The 20,869-nt window shown below is 42.0% G+C and overlaps 1 non-coding gene across 1 annotated transcript; it reads right to left on the reverse strand.

Annotated features, from left to right (window-relative positions):
- Positions 1-13,805: 13,805 nt before the first annotated feature.
- Positions 13,806-13,912, reverse strand: LOC131252210 (small nucleolar RNA R71). The gene has a single exon (XR_009174242.1). It is a non-coding gene; the product is annotated as a small nucleolar RNA R71 (small nucleolar RNA).
- Between the last annotated feature and the right edge of the window lie 6,957 nt (positions 13,913-20,869).

Raw genomic sequence — 20,869 nt, forward strand, 5'->3', positions numbered from 1 at the left:
AGCTTTCAACCGGTTCAATTATCAAATTTATGTCGTCAACTGCAAGTGGCTAACCTAGCTATTAATGAGGGAATGTTGAAAATATAGAGGAAGACCCAGAAATTGATGTATCAAAACACACCATGAATGATGAAGAAGATGAAGCAAACCGGGTTCCATAAGACCATGGTGAATCTCTAATAATGAGGTGACTATTATATACACTAAAGAAGGATGTACATTTACGGTTACATAACATCTTTTGAAAAGGTGTGTGATGAATCAAAAATTCTGTGATATGATCATAGACAGTGGTAGTAGAAAGAATATCATCTCCAAATTCATAGTAAGAAATTACAGTTAAAAGCAGAAAGACATCCTTCCCCATACACAATCAATTGGATTAACAAGATCATCAAGACAAATGTAACTGAACAATGCACTATCTTTTTCTCAATTGGTAAACATTATAAGGACCAAATAGTATATGATGTAGTTGACATAGAGGTCTTTCATATATTACTTGGTTGGCCATGGCAATCAAATTATGATGCCTCTCATAGAGGATGAGATAATGTAGACACCTTCATTAAGGATGACCAAAAATCTATACTCGCCCCTATGGACCCAGATGAGCAATCCAAAACTTCTAAAGTGGATGGGTGGCGTTCTCTCCTAACCATACAGAACTTTGTGGAGGAATCCAAGGAAACGGGATAAGTTTATGCATTGGTTATGAAAGGTGAGGAGGTATAGCTGACGCAGGGATGAACATGATAAGGTCGGCCATTGTCTTCCTCAAGGATAACTACTCTGAATCCACAGAGCTTCTCTGGACTCCTCACAAAGACTTCTCGCATCTACAAGGAAAGAAAGCAAGAAAATAGAAATAAATTCTAATAAATTAGTAATTTGATTGATGAATGAAATAAATGAGTCTACAACCCTTTAAATAGGGATACCAAGCCTTGGAAGAAATTTCGAAATTAAACTATAATTAAAGCTCCCTAAAATTCGTAACTTACTATAAATAGTAAATTTACTTTTTATAGTAAGTGTCCTATATGGCTTAACCATGTTATTCTTCTAATTATTCTAAGAACTTTTCATGTTGGACACAACTCCCAAAGCTCAACGGATGAAGCGTTATAATCAAACTAAAGCTTACTAAAAATAGTAAAAACGGAAATAAACATGGAATTCAATCATCGATATGATAGAATCTCACAAATTCAGCACGGAAAACCCACCTTGCCGGGTTGGTTAGCTAAAGTAGCTCATCCTACCCTAAAGTCATATACGGTACGTCGAGTAACTCATTCCAATTTGCGAGATATGTCTGTTTTAAGGTTCTAATGGTCTTAATGACTTTCGCCTCCAATCAGGCCTTCTTTGGTCCATCTTGGACATGAAAGTGTCCACAACCCGTTCTATATCAGTCCCCTCCACTTCAAAAAAACTCGTCCTCGAGTTATTGTGCTACTTCGGATCTTGATACTCAGTCTGGTGCGTCGTAATGATACCGAGATCAAAAGTTACGATCAATTTACGGGCCATCTTCTTTTGGCCCAACCATGCTAGGAATGTATCTATGACATGTTCTACATCAGAACTCTCACACACACACATGAAAAAAAAAAACTCGTTCTCGAGTTTCTCAAGGCACTTAAATCATGATTCTGAGATAACTTCTAATGCCGATGTTTATTAGCCCTTTTCTTGTACTTAACATTAGGTTCTTGAGCCGACACAATACATGTATTCATGCTTTCCTTGTCTTGACTACTATCGATCAGTTCCTTCACTTCTGCCTTCAAGATCTCACATTCTTTCTGATAATGTGGGCAATTATGCAAACTTGCTCCTGAGACAGGATTAATGTGGTTTTTTATATCTTGTATGGGAGGCAATTTATTAGATAGTCCATCGAGCATAATTGCCTTGAACTCCTGTAACATTGGTTCCAAATCCACTGTGATGTTCACAAGCTCCATATATTTTTCTTTTTCTATTAATGCATCTCCATCTCCTGTTTTCTCAATTTTTTTTACGAAATCCTGTTTGGGTATGAGAGATTGTTCCTTAACTTTAGAAGTCTTATTTTGGTTCTCCGTTCCCATAGGGAGGAGGCCAATCTTTCTACCATCTTTAGTAAATTTAAATACGTTATCCTGACCTTTATGCGTAGCAATAGTATTGATATTATTTTTCCATGATCGACCAAGTAACATATGACAAACTTCCATGTCAACTACGTCATAAAGTACTTGATCCTTATAATTTTTTACCAATTGAAAATGAGACAGTACATTGTTTGATTACCTCTGTTTTGTTAACCTCCTTGATCCATCCAATCGTGTACTATGACGCCCCGTCACTGTGGTCACATGTGGGCGGGCACGCATGTGGGCGGATCCTGAAAAGTGGTTAGCAGGCTATTGTGTGGCGTGTGGCTAGCAGTTTACTATGCACACAGTGAAGGTGAAACTTTGTCCCATATCGGAAGCGTCGTCCGAAGTTGTGGTGGCTATAAGTTGGGTTCCTTCCATAACAGATGTGACACGTTTTAAATCCATGAGTTTTGGCAAAGCGAATAATATCACGTGTTGTAGGGACGGGCCTTACAAGTGGTATCAGAGCCGAGGACGGCTTTGCCCCCGGTGGGGAATATTGTGATGCCCCGTCACTGTGGTCACATGTGGGCGGGCACACGTGGGCGGACCCCGAAAGGTGGTTGGCAGGCTACTGTGTGGCTAGCAGGCTACTGTGCACACAGTGAAGGTGAAACTTTATCCCGCATCGGAAGCATTGTCTGAAGTTGTGGTGGCTATAAGTTGGGTTACTTCCTTAATAGATGTGATGCGTTTTAAATCCGTAAGGTTCAGGAAAACAGACAATATCACTTGTTGTGGGGACGGGGCTTACATTTAGGGCCGATCCTAGGCTAGGTTCACACAAACTAGTTCTCCAATGCTCTGCAAAACAAGGCAATGGCCTCTTGAGGATTCATGCAGATGGGTTTTCAGTGGGAATCCTCATGGATAGGTTGTTTCCTTACCTCAAATTGTTGCCGGAAAGGAGTCCCGCCGATGTGGCGAGTGGTGGTTGCGTTGTTGGCTGAAGGGACGTAGTGAACTTTCCTCACCAGCTCCCCTTTCCTCTCATTCCCCCCTTTTTCAGCACTCAAACTCCCTCCCTTAACAATTAAATTCGTATGGGGGGGGGGTGGTGCTGAAATTGGCTTTATATAGGGCCAAATGTGTGTGTAATGGCCCCAAGTTTACCTTTTTAGTTGGACTTGGCTTGGGGGTGGTTAGTTTTGGATGTAAAAGGCCCCATCGGGGCCCACTGGTTCATCCGTGACATGGGAAAGGTTTCCCATCATGGGATCTTCGGATTGTCACAATTTAGGCCTTGATCAGACGCCTTGATTTATTGGGAGGGCCACATTTGCATTGGACGATCATCGTCAATGGATCGGGGCTGCGGTTGTAGGGAAATGGGCAAGGAAATATCCCTAGTTTGTTCCTCGGGTTCGGTCGTGGTCCGATGGTTGGAGTATCACAACTTCATGAAAGAGTGGAGAGGCCCTTTTTAGTAAAATTTTCAGTTATACCCTAAGGGATTCACATATCTCAAGCACCCGATCTCTGGTCCAAGTTGAGCGGTTCCGGGTGCTATCTTCATTTTCCATCCGCAATGGGCGTCAAGCCCAGTAAGACGGACAATTCCCTATAGTTTTGTGTTCGACAGACTTGTAGTGTCCAGTCTAGGCTCTATTTGGTTTTATCCGAGCATTCTTGTGTTAGATAAACTTCTAGGATTTGCTTCAGTACTTGGTTATACCTAGGTTCAACTATGTTTATGTGAGCATCATTTTACGACTTGTGAAAATGCCCTCTCGACATTACTTGATGTTGGTCTCTGGGATTTTGTGTTTTTAATTCTTTCACGGCTAACTTAGTAAAGTCCTCAGGCGGGTCTACTGGTGGACTCCCTAGGATCCAATGCCACTTGACCTAGGTGTTACAAAAAGTGTCTAGTGCGAGAGTGCATGAGCCCATTTGTCGTTCTAACTCTATTGATACCTAATAAAGATGGGAGTTGACACATGTATTGACACTTATTTGACGATATGTTGGACACGTTAGAGGGGGTGAAACTATTTTTCAAACTGAATTTGCGGAGCGGCTACCATCAGATCCATATTTGGCCAGGTGATGAGCGGAAGATAACATTTAAGATCAAGGAGGGTCTGTATGAATGGTTGGACATGCCCTTCAAACTCTCAAATGTGCTTATTACATTCATGAGGTTAATCAATCAGGTTCCGAAACTATTCATTGGGTGATTTATGGTAGTTTATTTTGATGATATCTTAATATACAGTCAGAGCGAGGCAGACCATGTGAGGCATCTTAGACAGGTGTTTCCAGGTCTCACCGAGAACAAGTTGTACCTTAATCTAAAGAAGTGTAACTTCTTGACAAAGAGACTTGTTTTTTTTTTTTTTGTAACGTACACGGGCATTCGTGTGGACCAAGAGAATATGAAAACTATCAAAGATAGTCGATTCTAATAAACATTTATGAAGTGCGAAATTTTCACGGGTTGACAACGTTTTATCATCGATTCGTGGGAAACTTCAGTACCATTGTGTCACCAATCACCAACTAGATGAAGAATGAACATTTTCAGTAAACTGACAAGGCCAATAGAAGTTTTGCTAAAATTAAACAAAGATTGTCTACTACTCTAGTCTTTGTACTTTCCAACTTTAATAAATTATTTGAAGTTGAATACAATGCTTCATATGTTGGCATTGGGGCTGTGTTGTCTCAAGAGGGCAGGCCGGTAGCCTTCTATAGTGAAAACTTATTGATGTTCGGAAGAAATGGTCGATGTATGAGCTAGAATTGTACGTAGTGGTTCAGGCTTTGCGGCATTGGAGGCATTATTTGATTCAGCAGGAATTTGTACTATGTACGAACCATCAAACCCCTTAAGTTTATTAGCAGTCAAGCTAACATTAACCGTATGCATGCTAGGTGGATTTCTTTCTTGGAGGAATTCATATTCGTATTGAAGCATAAGGTTGGGTAGCAGAATAAGGTGGTTGATGCGCTTAGCCAGCGTATAACCTTGTTAATTACTATGAGCAACGAGGTTGTCGGGTTTGAATACCTCAAGGACTTATATGCTAATGACAACAACTTCAAGGATGCATGGATTTAATGCCGGGAGGGTTAGTCCAATAACCTTCATGTTCAAGATGGTTTCATTTTCAATGGAAATCTGTTGTGTATTCCATGGAGTTCATTGTGATAATGTGTCATCCAAGATCTACATGGAAGTGGGATCGGCAGTCACCTAAGGAGAGAAAAGACAATATCTCTCTTAGAGGAGCATTACTATTGGCCACAACTAAAATAGGATGTTGGAAAAGCGGTGCAGCGATACCATACGCGTTAGGCGTATAAGGGAAGATCACAGAACACATGCCTATACACTCCATTCATGGTACCTAATGACCCTTGGGAGGATTTCTCCATGAACTTTGTGCTAGGTCTTCTGTGGACTGAGTGTATAATGGACTCAGTGTTTGTTGTAGTTGACGGATTCTCCAAGATGGCTCATTTAATAGCGTGCAAGAAAACTCTCGACGCTATACACACGTCACAAATTTATTCTTTCGAGAGGTGATACGACTACATAGTGTTAAAAAATCTATCATCTCATATCGTGACACTAGTCACTTTTGGAGGACTCTGTAGAGGCGATTTGACACTAAGCTACTATTCAGAATGCATATCATCCGTAGATAGATGGGAAAACTGAGGTAGTGAATTGTATACTTGGGAACCTTATACGATACATCTCGTGTGATAAGCCTAAACATTGAAATTTTAGTTTATCTCAAAGAGAACTCTCATTCAATAATATACAAAATTGTTTCACCAGCAAGTCTCTATTCGAATACCCTTGATTTGGTTCCATTGTTCAAGCTGTCGGGCATGAGCATTGTTATGAAACACGTAGCAGTCTAAATCATAAGTGTACACGCTGATGTTCTGATGTAGAGCGGGTCGCGAATAGTTACATGGCCAAGATGGATCAGAAAAGGCCCGGTCGACGACAGAAGTGATCCAGACCATCGAACCTTAAAACAGGCGTATCTTGCAATCCGGAATGAGTTATCTGATGTAAAATATATGATTTTGGGGTAGAACGAGCTACTGAAGCCAACCAACCCCGCTACGTTGGGTTGCGCAGCCCAAAATTGCAAAAAAAACCCGGATCGACGGTCGTTTCCCTGTTTTAATTTCGTTTTTACTATAAATAGTAAGTTTTAGTTTGATTATAACTCTTCATCCGTCGGGCTTTAGGAGTTGCGCCCAACGTGAGTTGCGCCCAACGTGAAAAGAGCTTAGAATAATTAGGAGAATGGTTTGGTGAAGCCAAATAGGACACTTACTATTTTTGGCCGAAAACCTTGCGCACTAGTAGACATCACGACCGTCTATAAATAGTAAGTTTACTATTTATAGTAAGTCGCGGATTCTAAGAGTTTGAGTTGTAGTTTGATTCTAATTTCTTTCCCATTGCTTGGTACCCCTATTTAAAGGGTTGTGAACTCATTTTTATTCATCAATTAATCAATTTCAAATTTATTAGAATTTATTTCTATTTTCTGCTTTCTTTCCTCGTGGATTCGAGAAGTCTCTGTGAGGAGTCCAGAGAAGCTCCGTGGATTCGGAGTAGTTATCCTCATCACGTTCATCCCTGCGTCAGTTGGTATCAGAGCGAGGATTCCCCTCGGGCCGATGGCAAACAACGAAGGTATGAATCAAAATCCTGTGGACGGTGATCTAGGGATTTGTTATCTTTCGGAAAGAATGGAAGCTTTCCACTGGGAGAGTCAGTTGACCATGCAAGGGCTGCAAGCAACTCTCGACCGTCTTGTGGATGCGCTACTTCCGCCCCGAGCCCTAGGCGGTGCTCCACCACCCATAGTTGCTTTACGACACAACTCCGATTTTTGTAGAGCACTACCAGTGGCAAACCGTAGGGCTACACCAGATGATTCAAGTTCTAGCGATGAGGACCTTAATGAGGGTTTTGCTCGACGACCAATCCATGGGGGTGATCATCTAGATCGTGCTGAAAGAGACTATCGAGGTAAGGCTGAACTTCTTAGTTTTAACGGTTTATTACGTATAGAAGATTTTCTCGATTGGCTAGCCGAAGTAGAGAGATATTTTGATTACATGGACGTGCCAGATCAAAAAAGGGTAAAATTGGTAGCGTTTAAACTAAAATCCGGTGCTTATGCATGGTGGGAACAATTACAACTCTCACGAGTCCGCCAGAACAAGGCGCACATCTCATCATGGCCACGAATGAGACGTCTTCTTCGATCACGATTTCTCCCCAGTGATTATGAGCAGATATTATTCCAACAATATCAAAATTGCAGACAAGGAAATCGAATTGTCACAGATTACACTGAAGAATTCCAACGGTTGGCTATACGAAACGATCTATCAGAATCTGAGTCACAGAAGGTGGCACGATTTATAGGTGAGTTGCGACCGATAATTCAGGACCGAGTTCAGATGTACCCAGTCGGGACTGTGGATGAAGCAGTTCAATTGGCGGGTAGGGCAGAAACACAACTTGCAAGAGCTCTTGCTCGTCCATATCCTTCAAATCGACCCCCCATGATGGGTCCCACGCAGGATCCAGTGTTGCCACGAGGAAAAGATCCAGTACCTCAACTTCCTACAACCGCAAACTGTGATACGGGGAGCGGCTCATCCAGACCTCAACGTGTAGCACCCACAACAGCAGGTCCGAGTAGGATTCCAAATCCTTATACTTGGCCAAGGTCGAACAATTGTTATCGCTGTGGCCAACCAAGCCACTTATCAAATACTTGTCCTCAACGTCCCGCAATGCACTTAACTATAAACGAAGGGGGCACTGAAGATGAGGCCGCAAAAGAAGACCATTGCTTTGATGAACATGAACAAATCACTGAAGAAATAACAGGTGGCGATGACGTGACGGGCGAGGATCGTGGCGAATTTCTAGTTGTGAGGCGATTACTGTATGCCCCAAGAAAGGAATTACATCCACAGCGACACAATATATTTTGTACTCGATGCACCGTCAACGGAAAGGTCTGTGATGTGATCATAAACAGTGGTAGTAGCGAAAATATCATCTCGAGATTAATGATGGACAAGTTGCGGCTACCAACGATGAAACATCCTTCCCCATACTCAATTGGCTGGATAAAAAAGGTGAATGAGACCAAGGTAACTGAACAATGCACTATCTCATTTTCAATTGGCAAAAATTATAAGGATCAAATACTTTGTGACGTGGTCGATATGGAAGCTTGTCATATGTTACTCGGTTGACCCTGGCGGTCGGACCATGATGCGACCCATCGGGGACGAGATAATGTCTACGTATTCGTCAAGGATAGTCGAAAAATAATCCTTGCCCCTATGGTACCAGAGAACCACCCTGAAGCCTCTAAAGTGGAGGGGAGTTTCCTCTTGACCATTCGGGATTTCATGGAGGAATCCAAGGAAACTGGCGAGGTATACGCCGTAGTAGTGAAGGACGAGGAAGAGGAACCCTCAAACATCCCTCCAAGTTTAAGACTGTTGTTAAACGAATTCAAAGAAGTCTGGCCTGAGAATTTACCTGATGGATTGCCCCCCATGAGGGACATCCAACATCACATAGACCTCGTCCCTGGGGTTAGCCTACCCAATCGCCCTCATTATCGGATGAGTCCGAAGCAGTGTGAGATACTTCAGGGGCAAGTGGAGGAATTGATCCGTAAGGGTCTCTTAAGAGAGAGCATGAGCCCATGTGCCATACCAGCATTATTAACGCCAAAAAAGATGGAAGCTGGCGCATGTGTGTCGACAGCCGAGTAATCAATAAAATTACCATCAAATATCGGTTCTCAATACCACGGCTGGACGACATGCTCGATATGTTAGAAGGGGTCAAGGTGTTCTCTAAACTAGATCTGAGGAGTGGGTACCATTAGATTCATATTCGACCCGGTGATGAGTGGAAAACGGCATTCAAGACCAAGGAAGGGTTGTATGAGTGGCTGGTCATGCCCTTCGGCCTATCGAACGCACCAAGTACTTTTATGTGTTTGATGAATCAAGTTCTAAAACCGTTCACTGGCTGATTTGTGGTAGTATATTTTGATGACATATTGATATATAGCCAGGATGAGGCGGAGCACAGGAAACATCTCAGGCAGGTGCTACAGGTCCTACAACTTAACAAGTTATACCTCAACTTAAAGAAGTGTAGTTTTTTAACTGACAACCTATTGTTTCTAGGATTTGTTGTAACGTCCACAGGCATTCATGTGGACGATGAAAAGGTGCGAGCTATTAGGGAATGGCAGATTTCGACAAACATTCATGAGGTGAGGAGTTTTCACGGGTTGACGACTTTCTATCGTCGATTTGTGCGAGATTTTAGCACCATAGTCACGCCTATAATAGATTGCATGAAAAAAGGACCGTTCCAGTGGACCGATAAAGCTGATAAGAGCTTTCATAAGATTAAGCATCGTTTGTCTACAACATCGGTCTTAGTGCTTCCTAATTTCGACAAATTGTTTGAGGTTGAGTGTGACGCTTTATACGTCGGAATTGGAGGAGTATTATCACAGGAAGGCAAGCCGGTAGCCTTCTATAGCGAGAAGTTCAGCGAAGCCCGAAAGAAGTGGTCGACTTATGAGCTTGAGTTGTACGCAGTTGTTCAAGCACTGCGACATTGACGGCATTATCTGATTCAAAGAGAGTTTGTTTTGTACACTGACCATCAAGCATTAAAGTTTATTAATAGTCAGACTAACGTGAATCGTGTGCATGTTAGATGGATTGCGTTTTTACAGGAATTCACGTTCGTTCTGAAGCACAAGTCAGGGCAGCAGAACAAGGTGGCTGATGCACTTAGCCGTCGTGCATCACTACTAGTTATAATGAGCAATGAGGTAGTCGGCTTCGACTGTCTCAAGGAGCTGTATGCCGAGGATGAGGACTGTTGAGGGTCAAATATTGTATATCAGACCCATTTATTGCATAGATTTACACGCATAATACTGCTTAATGGCCTGATTAATCGTGTTTATAATGCAGTGTGTATGTACGAGCCTGGACCGAAATGGGTGCTTAAAGCATGGACTTAACGCTCTAATGACACCAAAGCGTGGGACGGACTCCAGAGACCCAAGATCAACAGAATTACACATCAGGGACCCAAGAAAATCAAGGAATTGAAGCTCAAGTGGCCTGAAAAGTGTCCAGAATGCAAGATCATAGGGTTCCCACCATCTGATTAGTTCGAAACTTCATACGTGGCCTGAAGACCATAAATAAACCGTACACGTAAAATTTCAGCTCCTGGATCACTGTGGAAGTGGCCCAACGGACAGATCAGCCCACAACTTATCAATCTGGGGCCCACCTGATATCTTGAAATACTTCAATTTTGGTGTCAACCATTTAAATCATATGGCAACCAGGTTGGACGGAGCTGATCTCTCATATACATCAGCCTGGGACCCACATGTGCTTAGCAGGTGTACAGTGTGGGTGCACCAGGCGTGCACGGAAACTCCAGGACGGTCAAACCGTCCTGGACTCGACTCTCCTTCTCAAATCAGGATTCCTCCACAGCAGGCGAGCGTGGGTCCGCCGGTTCCTCTCTGTGGGACCCATTCATCATCCAAATCGTCAATCTGGACCGTCCATTGTATAAATAAGTGGGGTATTAATGTCACCTAGAGGACCTTTTGGCATCATACAAGTAATTGAAAGATCATAGCGATCAAACGCAAGATGGGCGGTGAAAGAAAAGCTTCAATGGGCGGAACCAAAAGACATACAAAAACACCCTTTTTCAGCTAGTTTTTCGAGAGGAACGCAATGAGCGGATTGGATTTTTCCTTCTGAGGGAAAACCGGGACCCACCAGCCATCACAGCGCTAATTACGCAGGCTCTGTTTCGCAACAGAGCCTGCGGATGAATTCTGTGGGCCACAACCGTACGTTAAATGTTTGATCCAGACCGTCCAAGAGAGTCCCTCGTTCCATCTCATTCACGCCTAGGTGACAGATTTGAGATAGACAATGGCACTTGGTTATTAACCGTTCAAATGCCCGGAAGACGTCACCAAGAAAGAATCTGCGGGCCACTCCAAATCGGAGCCAAAATCAACATATATAACTAGATTTTCGAGCCGCATCCAAGGGATGGAGTAGATTTATCCATCGACTGCAACTTTGGGCCCTATGAAGCACCAGCGCACGTTCGTGTGTTGTTGATGCGTAAACATTCGCACCTGCTGTGCGTAAAGAAGATGCCATCTCCACTGCTTCTTGGGGGGCGGAAGTTCTCACCGACCGACGGGGTTTTGCTATAAAGAGGAGCTGGATTTTTTGTGAGAGGGGGGAGAGTGGAAGCTTGGTTTCCATCGGTTGCAGGAGTGGACGAGCAGGCTGGTTTTTGGCTTTGACGAAGGAAGAGAAACGGAGGGAGGTTTCTGCTATCCACGGCTGGAGAGAGAGCAGCGGCTGGTTCTTTTGCTAAGGCTGCTGGAGGAGGAACGTGAGAGAGGAAGTCAAGCAGGGTGGGGACTTAGCATTGAAGGAAGAAAGGAACCAGAAGCGTAAAGCGGTTTTTTTTCTCTCTTTCCTTCTTGTTCTTTTCTTTCCCTGTTTTATTTTATTTTGCTGTTTTAATCAGCCCATTCATGTGTAGCTAATCCTCTTAGCTAGGGCTAAGAGGTGAAGCTTGTAGCGAGATGGGAGACACTATCTCATGCGTTTAATTTGGATTTCTGAACTGATTTTGGTTCAAATTAAAAAGGGGACTTTCAGTTATTTTTAAGGGTTTGTTGTGACTGAAATTACAATGGATCTGCGATGATTTTGAGTATTTCTTTCTTCCTTTTGATGCTCATAACGTCAGGAAACCCTGTTGTTCACCATAGTCCCCTGGGCATGGTCGGATGGCGGAATCCTTCCTAACTTTCATGCATTGTTGATTGGTTGGTAATTAGTCTAATTCTGTTGTTTGCTCTGTCTCCTGGGCATGGTTAGATGATGGAATCCATTCTAATTCATATACCTTTCATCTCTTGAAAACCAAATCAAGTAAGTTCAGTTTGAATTCCATAATCCTTGATGCAGGCATAAGATCTCCCTGATCTCTACAAGTGGATCCTCTGAATCCCTAGTTCCCTTCCTCTGAATTCCTTAAAGTTTTAGATAATTCTTCCACAATTATTTCTTAAATTCTATTTTGTTTAGATCGCATCTTAGTCTAGTTCTAGTTCTACTTGGTTTCAGATAACGTACAGGTATCAGTCCCTGTGGATTCGACCTCGGTCTTACCGAGTTTATTACTACATCACAACCCTATACTTGGGGAGTGAACAAGTTTTTGGCGCCGTTGCCGGGGACTGACGGTTGCAATTTTCTGAAATTAATTAGGTTTAGAATTAATTTAAGATTAGAATTTGACTAACTTTAGTTGTAGACTTTTATTTGATTTCTAGAACTAACTTGTTTTCCTATTTTGTAGGATCTTGACATAAGTTTCTAAATTGGTAATTCCTTCCTAATCTCTCTACTTTTTCATATTTTTAAAATTTAGGGTTTAAATTTTAGAAATTTTCTAATTCTAGTATCCTCCCTTCTGTAGGAAATAGTTTATTTTTAGAATTTAGGTTATTTCTTTCCCTTCTTAGAAATTAACTTTCTATTTTTGTTTTATTTTAGTGACTTTCTAATTCTGACACTTTTAGAATCTAATTTTGTTTCTTAATTTATTTTTAGAATTCTTTAGAAACTAACCTTCTTATTTTGTAGGCCTTTAAGATAGAAATCTCTAATTCGGTACACTCCTTCCCTACTTTCTATTTTTCAATTCTCCTTTAGTAATTTACTTTCTAGTTTAGGACTTTCCTAATTTATTTTAGAAATTTTCATCTTCTTTTAGGAATTCTTTCTTTTAGAAGCTAGTTCACTTCTATCTTTCTTTTAAGGATTGTTTTTCTCCTTTTTAGAATCTAACTTATTCTTGTTTTATTTTGCAGGTCCTTAACTTAGGGGCTTCAATTTGGTAATTTCTTTCCAACTCTCCCTCTCTTTCTTTCTAGATTTTCTTTTCCTTTCTTAGGATTAGGTTTTTAATTAAGGGCTGCGAGTGTTTTCATGCCCAAGTGGGCCCGTGACGACACTCGACGTCTCTTGACTGAAGGAGGATTGGTTGAGGGGTTGACTATCCATCGGAGGACTAGACACCGCTCGAAATCCCCTGAGTTAACTGAGGTTATGGCTGAAGATCAACCTCCTCTACTTCCACCTAGGGTAGAGGATACCCAAGATGAGAATGAGGTGCAACAGGCACCCCCGCCTCGTACTTTACGAGATTATCTACAACCGGCGGGAGTGAGTATGCCCTCATGCATGATTTTTCCTGAAAACACAGGACAAATGGACATCAAGCCAGGAGTTATCCAACTCCTTCCCAAATTCCATGGACTTGAATCAGAAAGTCCATATTTACATTTGAAAGAGTTCGATGAGATTATAGCTACATTATGTTTTCCTAATGTATCTGAGGATACAATTAGGCTGAAACTCTTTCCTTTTTCCTTAAAAGAGAAAGCTAAGACGTGGTAACATTCACTGCGTCCTAGATCCATTGGCACATGGAACGATATGCAGAGGGAATTCATAAAAAAATTCTTCCCACATCATAAAACGATTACCCTCAGAAAAGCAATCATGAACTTTGCCCAAAAGGAAGATGAAACATTCTTCCAATGTTGGGAAAGGTTCAAAGATTTGGTCAGTTCATGCCCACAACACGGATTTGAAACGTGGCGCATTACAAATTTTTTCTACGATGGACTGACATCTTCCATGCGCCAAATGGTCGAGACAATGTGTAATGGAGAGTTCATCAACAAAGATGTTGACGAGGTATGGGATTACCTCGATAGTCTGGCTGAAAAAACACAATCTTGGGACTATTACCCAAAGTCGAACACCACGTCTAGGCCGACTCAATTAAAGGAAAAAGGTGGATTATATCTCTTGAAAGAAGAGGATGATCTCAAGTGTAAAGTGACTACGCTCATAAGGAAAGTTGAGGCCATGGAAGGAAAGAAGGATAAGGTCAATGAAATTGTTTGCGGCATCTGTGATTGCAACATTCACACAACTGAAAACTGTCCTACAATACCCGCCTTTCGAGGAGTGTTGAATGAATAAGCCAATGCCGTAAATAATTATCAAAGACCTTTTACTGGACCTAACTCTAACACATACAATCCTGGCTGGAAAAATCATCCAAACTTTAGTTGGAGGAATGGACAAACGGCGACTCCTCCAGGTTTCTTCAATCAAAATCCAAATCAAGTGAAACCTCAAGAGGAACCGGTTCAAAATCCCATACAAGAGCTGGCTCAAGCAATGCGGGGAATTACAGATTTTATGCCAAAGATAGATTCTCGTATGACGGTTATAGAAAAGGGGATGCTTCCCGCACAACCTCTCCCCAATCCTAAACCGCAATATGAGATAATGATCCCAGCTCTTCATATCCGATGTGGCATGCTAAATCAATCACCACTCTTAGGAGTGCGAAGCTTGTTTATAAAACTCTTCCTGTTAGGCCATAAAAGCCTCAAGAAACAAAAGATGACAACAATGATGTATCCATTTATTACCCACAAAAAGTAGAACCTGAACTTCTAGAGAAGTCAGTTGCTCCATTCCCCAACGGTTGGTTTCACCAAAACCTCTCTCTAACTCTCGGGATATTCTAGAGGTGTCAAACAAGTGAAAGTCAACATTCCTCTACTTGATGTCGTTAAATGATACCTTCATATGCCAAATTCCTAAAAGACTTATGCACGACCAAGACGGAAAATTATTCAAAAGAAAATCTTCGATCGAGAAAGTGAGTGCCATCCTCAAGCAAGACGTGCCGCAGAAATTCAAGGATCCTGTAGCCCAACCATATCATGTGTAATCGGGAACCATCGAATTGATCACGCACTTCGTGTTAAGAGCGAGCGTCAATTTGATTCCCTACTCAGATACAAACAGCTAGGTTTGGGTGAATTAAAACCCACCCTAACCACACTACAACTTGCCGATCGCTCTGTCGTGTACCAAGAGGGATAATCGAGGATGTGTCGTCCAAGTTGATAGATTTTACTACCCCGTAGACTTTATCATCCTGGACACCGAACCCATCAATAACATGAGCACTCAGATTCCCGTCATTCTTGGTCGCCCATTCCTTGCCACGCCAAATGCAATTATCAATTGCAGGAATGGTATCATGACTATGTCTTTTGGAAATTTGACATTAGAGTCAAACATTTTTTTCAATAACGGCAGCAACTCCGAGGATGATGACGATTTCCACGACATTAACATGATTGACTCTTTCGTGGAAGATACGACACCTCCGACCTTATCCTCCGACCATCTAGAGACGTGTCCGGCCCACTCCCATGATTTTGATGATGACATGATTAGGAGACGTGCGCCTTGCTTGATATTGCACCGGTGGAAGTTAACCGGTGAGGCCACAATTTGAAGAATTACCACAAACCGATGTAGTGCTCTACCGTCTAACCTCAAGCCAAGCTTGACCTAAAACCTTTGCCCTCCGATTTGAAATATGCATATTTAGGTCAAGATGAGACATACCCGGTGGTGATCTCGCCCACCCGGAGAAAGAACAGGAGAGTATGCTTATATCTACTCTCATTGAGCATAAAGGAGCCCCTGGGATGGACGATAGCGGACCTCAAAGGAATCGATCCCTCGATTTGTACTCACCACATATATCTTGAGGATAATGCAAAGACCGCTGCAACCACAACGTAGACTAAATCCAAACATGAAGGAAGTGGTTAAAGCCGAGGTTCTTAAACTATTGGACGTGGGTATTATATACCCTATATCCGATAGTCAATGGGTGAGTCCAACTCAAGTGGTCCCTAAGAAGTCCTAATCACCATCGTAGCCAATGCTAATAATGAACTTGTGCCAACCAGAGTCACTACGGTTGGAGAATGTGCATTGACTACGGAAGTTGAATACCGTCACGAGGAAAGACCACTTTCCTTTACCATTCATCGATCAGATCTTGGAAAGGTTATTCCTATTCCTGTTTCCTTGACGGGTATTCGCGCTATAACCAGATAGAGATAGCCCCGAAGGCCAAGAAAAGACCACATTTACATGTCCCTACGGCACCTTTGCTTATCGAAGGATGCCATTCGGACTATGTAATGCCCCTGCCACCTTTCAGCGATGTATGCTTAGTATCTTTTCTGATATGGTAGGGCAATATCTAGAGGTTTTCATGGATGATTTCTCTGTTTACGGTCCATCTTTCAGCAAGTGCTTGGAAAGTCTTAAATGTGTGCTGAAAAGATGTGAAGAAAAGAACTTGGTACTTAATTGGGAGAAGTGCCATTTCATGGTTCGGAAGGGAATTGTCCTTGGGCATATCATCTCGCCCAAAGGAATCGAGGTAGATAAGGCAAAAATCGATCTTATCTCTAACCTACCTCCACCCAAGAACATCGGAGACGTGCGATCCTTCTTAGGACACGCAGGATTTTACAAGCGATTCATAAAGGACTTTAGTCTCCTCTCTCGTCCATTATGTAATCTTCTTCAAAAGGATGTTCCGTACGAGTGGACTCTGAGCAATGCCAGGAAGCTTTCACCAAGCTTAAAGGCACATTAACCACTACACCTATCATGCACCACCCGATGAACCTTCCTTTTGAGCTTATGTGCGACGCTTGATTATGCTCTTGGGGCGGTCCTAGGCCGAGAAAAGACAAGAAGCCCTACGTCATTCACTACGCAAGTAGAACTCTAATCCTGCCAAGTGAACTACTCGACTACGGAAAAGGAACTCTTAGCCGTAGTGTTCGCCTGGGACAAATTTAGGTCCTACTGATCGGATCCAAGATCATTATATATACAGATCAGGCGATCAAGTATCTTCTTTCTAAGAATGATTCTAAGCCCCGCTTGATAAGATGGATCCTTCTACTCCAAGAATTTGATTTGGAAATTAAAGATAAAAAGGGAGTAGAGAACGTAGTGGCCGATCACCTTTCTCGCCTTAATACCTCCGATTCCCTTGAGGCGACCCATATCAATGACATGTTCCCGATGAACAATTTCATAGTCTCCCATTCACCTTGGTTCACGATATTGCTAATTATCTTGCTACAGTGCCATACCGACATAGACCACGCAAGATAAGAAGAAATTTTTCACCGAGGTGCGCAACTTTTCTGATGATCCTTACTTATTTAAATATTGCCTGACCAAATTCTAAGGAGATGTGTACTAGACGATGAGCATCCGAGCGTCATCTCCTTCTGTCACTCAGAGGCTGTGGTGGTCACTTTTTCGCTAAAAAGACCACGGCCAAGATCTGCAGTGTGGCTTTTATGGCCCACTATGTTTAGGGACACTCATGAGTTTTGCAAAGCTTGTGAGCGTTGTCGAAATTGGGAGCATTGTCCCGTCGAAATATGATGCCTTTGAATCCCATCCTTATCATCGAAGCATTTGATTGTTGGGGCATCGATTTCATGGGACCATTCCCCCAATCGTTTGGAAATCAGTATATTTTGCTCGCTGTGGATTATGTCACTAAATGGGTCGAAGCGATTCCGTGTCGAAAGAATGACCATCGCACGGTCATTAAATTCCTGAAAGAGAACATCCTTTCTCGATTCGTAACGCCTCGAGCCATCATTAGTGATGGAGGCTCACACTTTTGTAATAGACCATTCGAGAGCTTAATGAAGAAATACGGTATCTCTCATAAGGTGAGCACCCCATACCACCCACAGACAAGTGGACAAGTTGAGATTTCCAATAGGAGATTAAACACATTTTGGAGAAAACGGTTAACCCGGATCGTAAGGATTGGTCAATCCGATTGACCGATGCCTTATGGGCATACCGTATCTGCATTTAAAACTCCTATTTTAATGTCTCACTTTAGACTTGTCTATGGGAAGGCTTGTCACTTGCCTCGTGGAGCCACATGGAAGCGTACTGGGCGATCAAAAATCTTAATTTCAATCTGGACAACGCTGGCTCGCTACGCAAACTCCAATTGAATGAACTTGAAGAAATCCGGAATGATGCGTACGATAATTCGAGAATTTACAAGGACAAGATGAAAGCATTTCATGACCAACACATTTTGCGAAAATCATTCACGCCTGGCCAGAAGGTCCTTTTGTACAATTCTCGATTACATCTCTTCCCGGGTAAGCTTCGATCTCGTTGGACCGGCCCTTACATTATTGTTACTGTTTTTCCTTATGGGGCCGTTGAGATAAGAGATCCCGACAATGGCAAGGAATTTAAAGTCAATGGCCATAGATTGAAACCATTTGTCGAGAAATTTGATTCAGAGGACATGTCCATGCCTCTGACTGATCCTGTGTACCAGGATTGATCTCCTAGTCTGATGGAGGTATAGGTAGGTTTATCGCTTTCATAGGATTATGGTAGTTGCTTTGATCTGGCTGAAGATGTTAAACCTAGCGCTCCTGGGAGGCAACCCAGCTTTTCAACTTATTTCATTTTCCTAGCTAGTTCAATGTTTATGGGTAACATTACTGCAAACCCTCACGAGACTACAACTCGTCCACTAGGGGTAACCTAGGGGTTTAAAGGCTTGTTGCATACGCTAAATGCAATCGAGAGCACCTACGAAAGTGGTATAGGTAGGATTTTATTTTGTGTCATTTTTGTTGCCTTTTCTCTCGTGCTGATCGGTGCCCAGGCTGCGATCTCTTGAAAAGTGTCTCTCTATGCATCATCCAGGTACTATCTTCCCATTACTTCTCATTTACTCATTTTGTCCCATGTGCATTGCATGCTTATTTCTTTTACATTGAGGACAATGTAGATTTTAGGTTGGGGGTGGGAGATTAGGCTTCCTAATCAGTATGTTCTTGGTCTTGAGCAAAAAAATTGTGAAAATTTTTAAAAAATTTTTTCTAGAATTTCATATGAATTCGAAGCGATTTTAACGGCCATCTTGGATTTAGAACTACAAGATGCGTGATGTTGGTACTTTATGACTTTTGGATTCAGTCATCTATCAAATTTCAGAGCTAGTTTGAATTGTTAATCCATTATTAGAATTTGTAAACATTGATTGAGTCATAAATTCGCAGGACACATCTCGCTTGCATATTAAGGTTTCAGTTCGATATTAAAGGATTAACTTAGTAATCACTAAACATGAAAGGAACCAACTTGGAAAATTGAAAGGATTAGGCGAATGGTCTACACCATAGGTTTGCTCCCTATAGTTGTAGATTTAATTCCCCATGAATGATATGTGAACAAGTTGGGTGTACAGTCTTTACCTTAGGTTTGCTCCCTATAGGTAAGGATTTGATTCCCCTTCTTGACATTACTTTCAATGGAAAAGTCAAAAAAAAAAACTGAAGGAATGAAAAGATGATCTTTGAGGCAAGCTTTGGTTATTATGAATTCTCTTGTTGATTACCGACGATATCCTGAAATAAAGAATTGAATATTAATGTTGAAAGTTGGGATTACACTTTACATCTGTGGAACTCAATGGTTAGAATTTTTCTAATTAATGGAATAATACTTTGAACTTGATTATGAAGTTTACCATGTACTGGAGTCTAGGAGAAAGTAATATCCAACAGTCATGAATCTAAAAGTTCTCATATCTGGATTACTTTGCAAAAATCACTCGAGTTTATAAATTGTTCTGTAATTCTCAACTTATTTTTCGCATACTTTGCTCGGGACTAGCAAAATGCTGGTTGGGGGTTGTGTTGAGGGTCAAATATTGTATATCAGACCCATTTATTGCATAGATTTACACGCATGATACCGCTTAATGGCCTGATTAATCGTGTTTATAATGCAGTGTGTATGTACGAGCCTGGACCGAAATGGGTGCTTAAAGCATGGACTTAACGCTCTAATGACACCAAAGCGTGGGACGGACTCCAGAGACCCAAGATCAACAGAATTACACATCAGGGACCCAAGAAAATCAAGGAATTGAAGCTCAAGTGGCCTGAAAAGTGTCCAGAATGCAAGATCATAGGGTTCCCACCATCTGATCAGTTCGAAACTTCATACGTGGCCTGAAGACCATAAATAAACCGTACACGTAAAATTTCAGCTCCTGGATCACTGTGGAAGTGGCCCAACGGACAGATCAGCCCACAACACGGATTTGAAACGTGGCGCATTACAAATTTTTTCTACGATGGACTGACATCTTCCATGCGCCAAATGGTCGAGACAATGTGTAATGGAGAGTTCATCAACAAAGATGTTGACGAGGTATGGGATTACCTCGATAGTCTCGCTGAAAAAACACAATCATGGGACTATTACCCACTGGCAAACACCACGTCTAGGCCGACTCAATTAAAGGAGAAAGGTGGATTATATCTCTTGAAAGAAGAGGATGATCTCAAGTGTAAAGTGACTACGCTCATAAGGAAAGTTGAGGCCATGGAAGGAAAGAAGGATAAGGTCAATGAAGTTGTTTGCGGCATCTGTGATTGCAACATTCACACAACTGAAAACTGTCCTACAATACCTGCCTTTCGAGGAGTGTTGAATGAACAAGCCAATGCTGTAAATAATTATCAAAGACCTTTTACTGGACCCAACTCCAACACATACAATCCTGGCTGGAAAAATCATCCAAATTTTAGTTGGAGGAATGGACAAACGGCGACTCCTCCAGGTTTCTTCAA

The sequence above is a fragment of the Magnolia sinica genome, chromosome 7 (genome assembly GCF_029962835.1).
Source record: "Magnolia sinica isolate HGM2019 chromosome 7, MsV1, whole genome shotgun sequence".
NCBI classification, from domain to species: domain Eukaryota; kingdom Viridiplantae; phylum Streptophyta; class Magnoliopsida; order Magnoliales; family Magnoliaceae; genus Magnolia; species Magnolia sinica.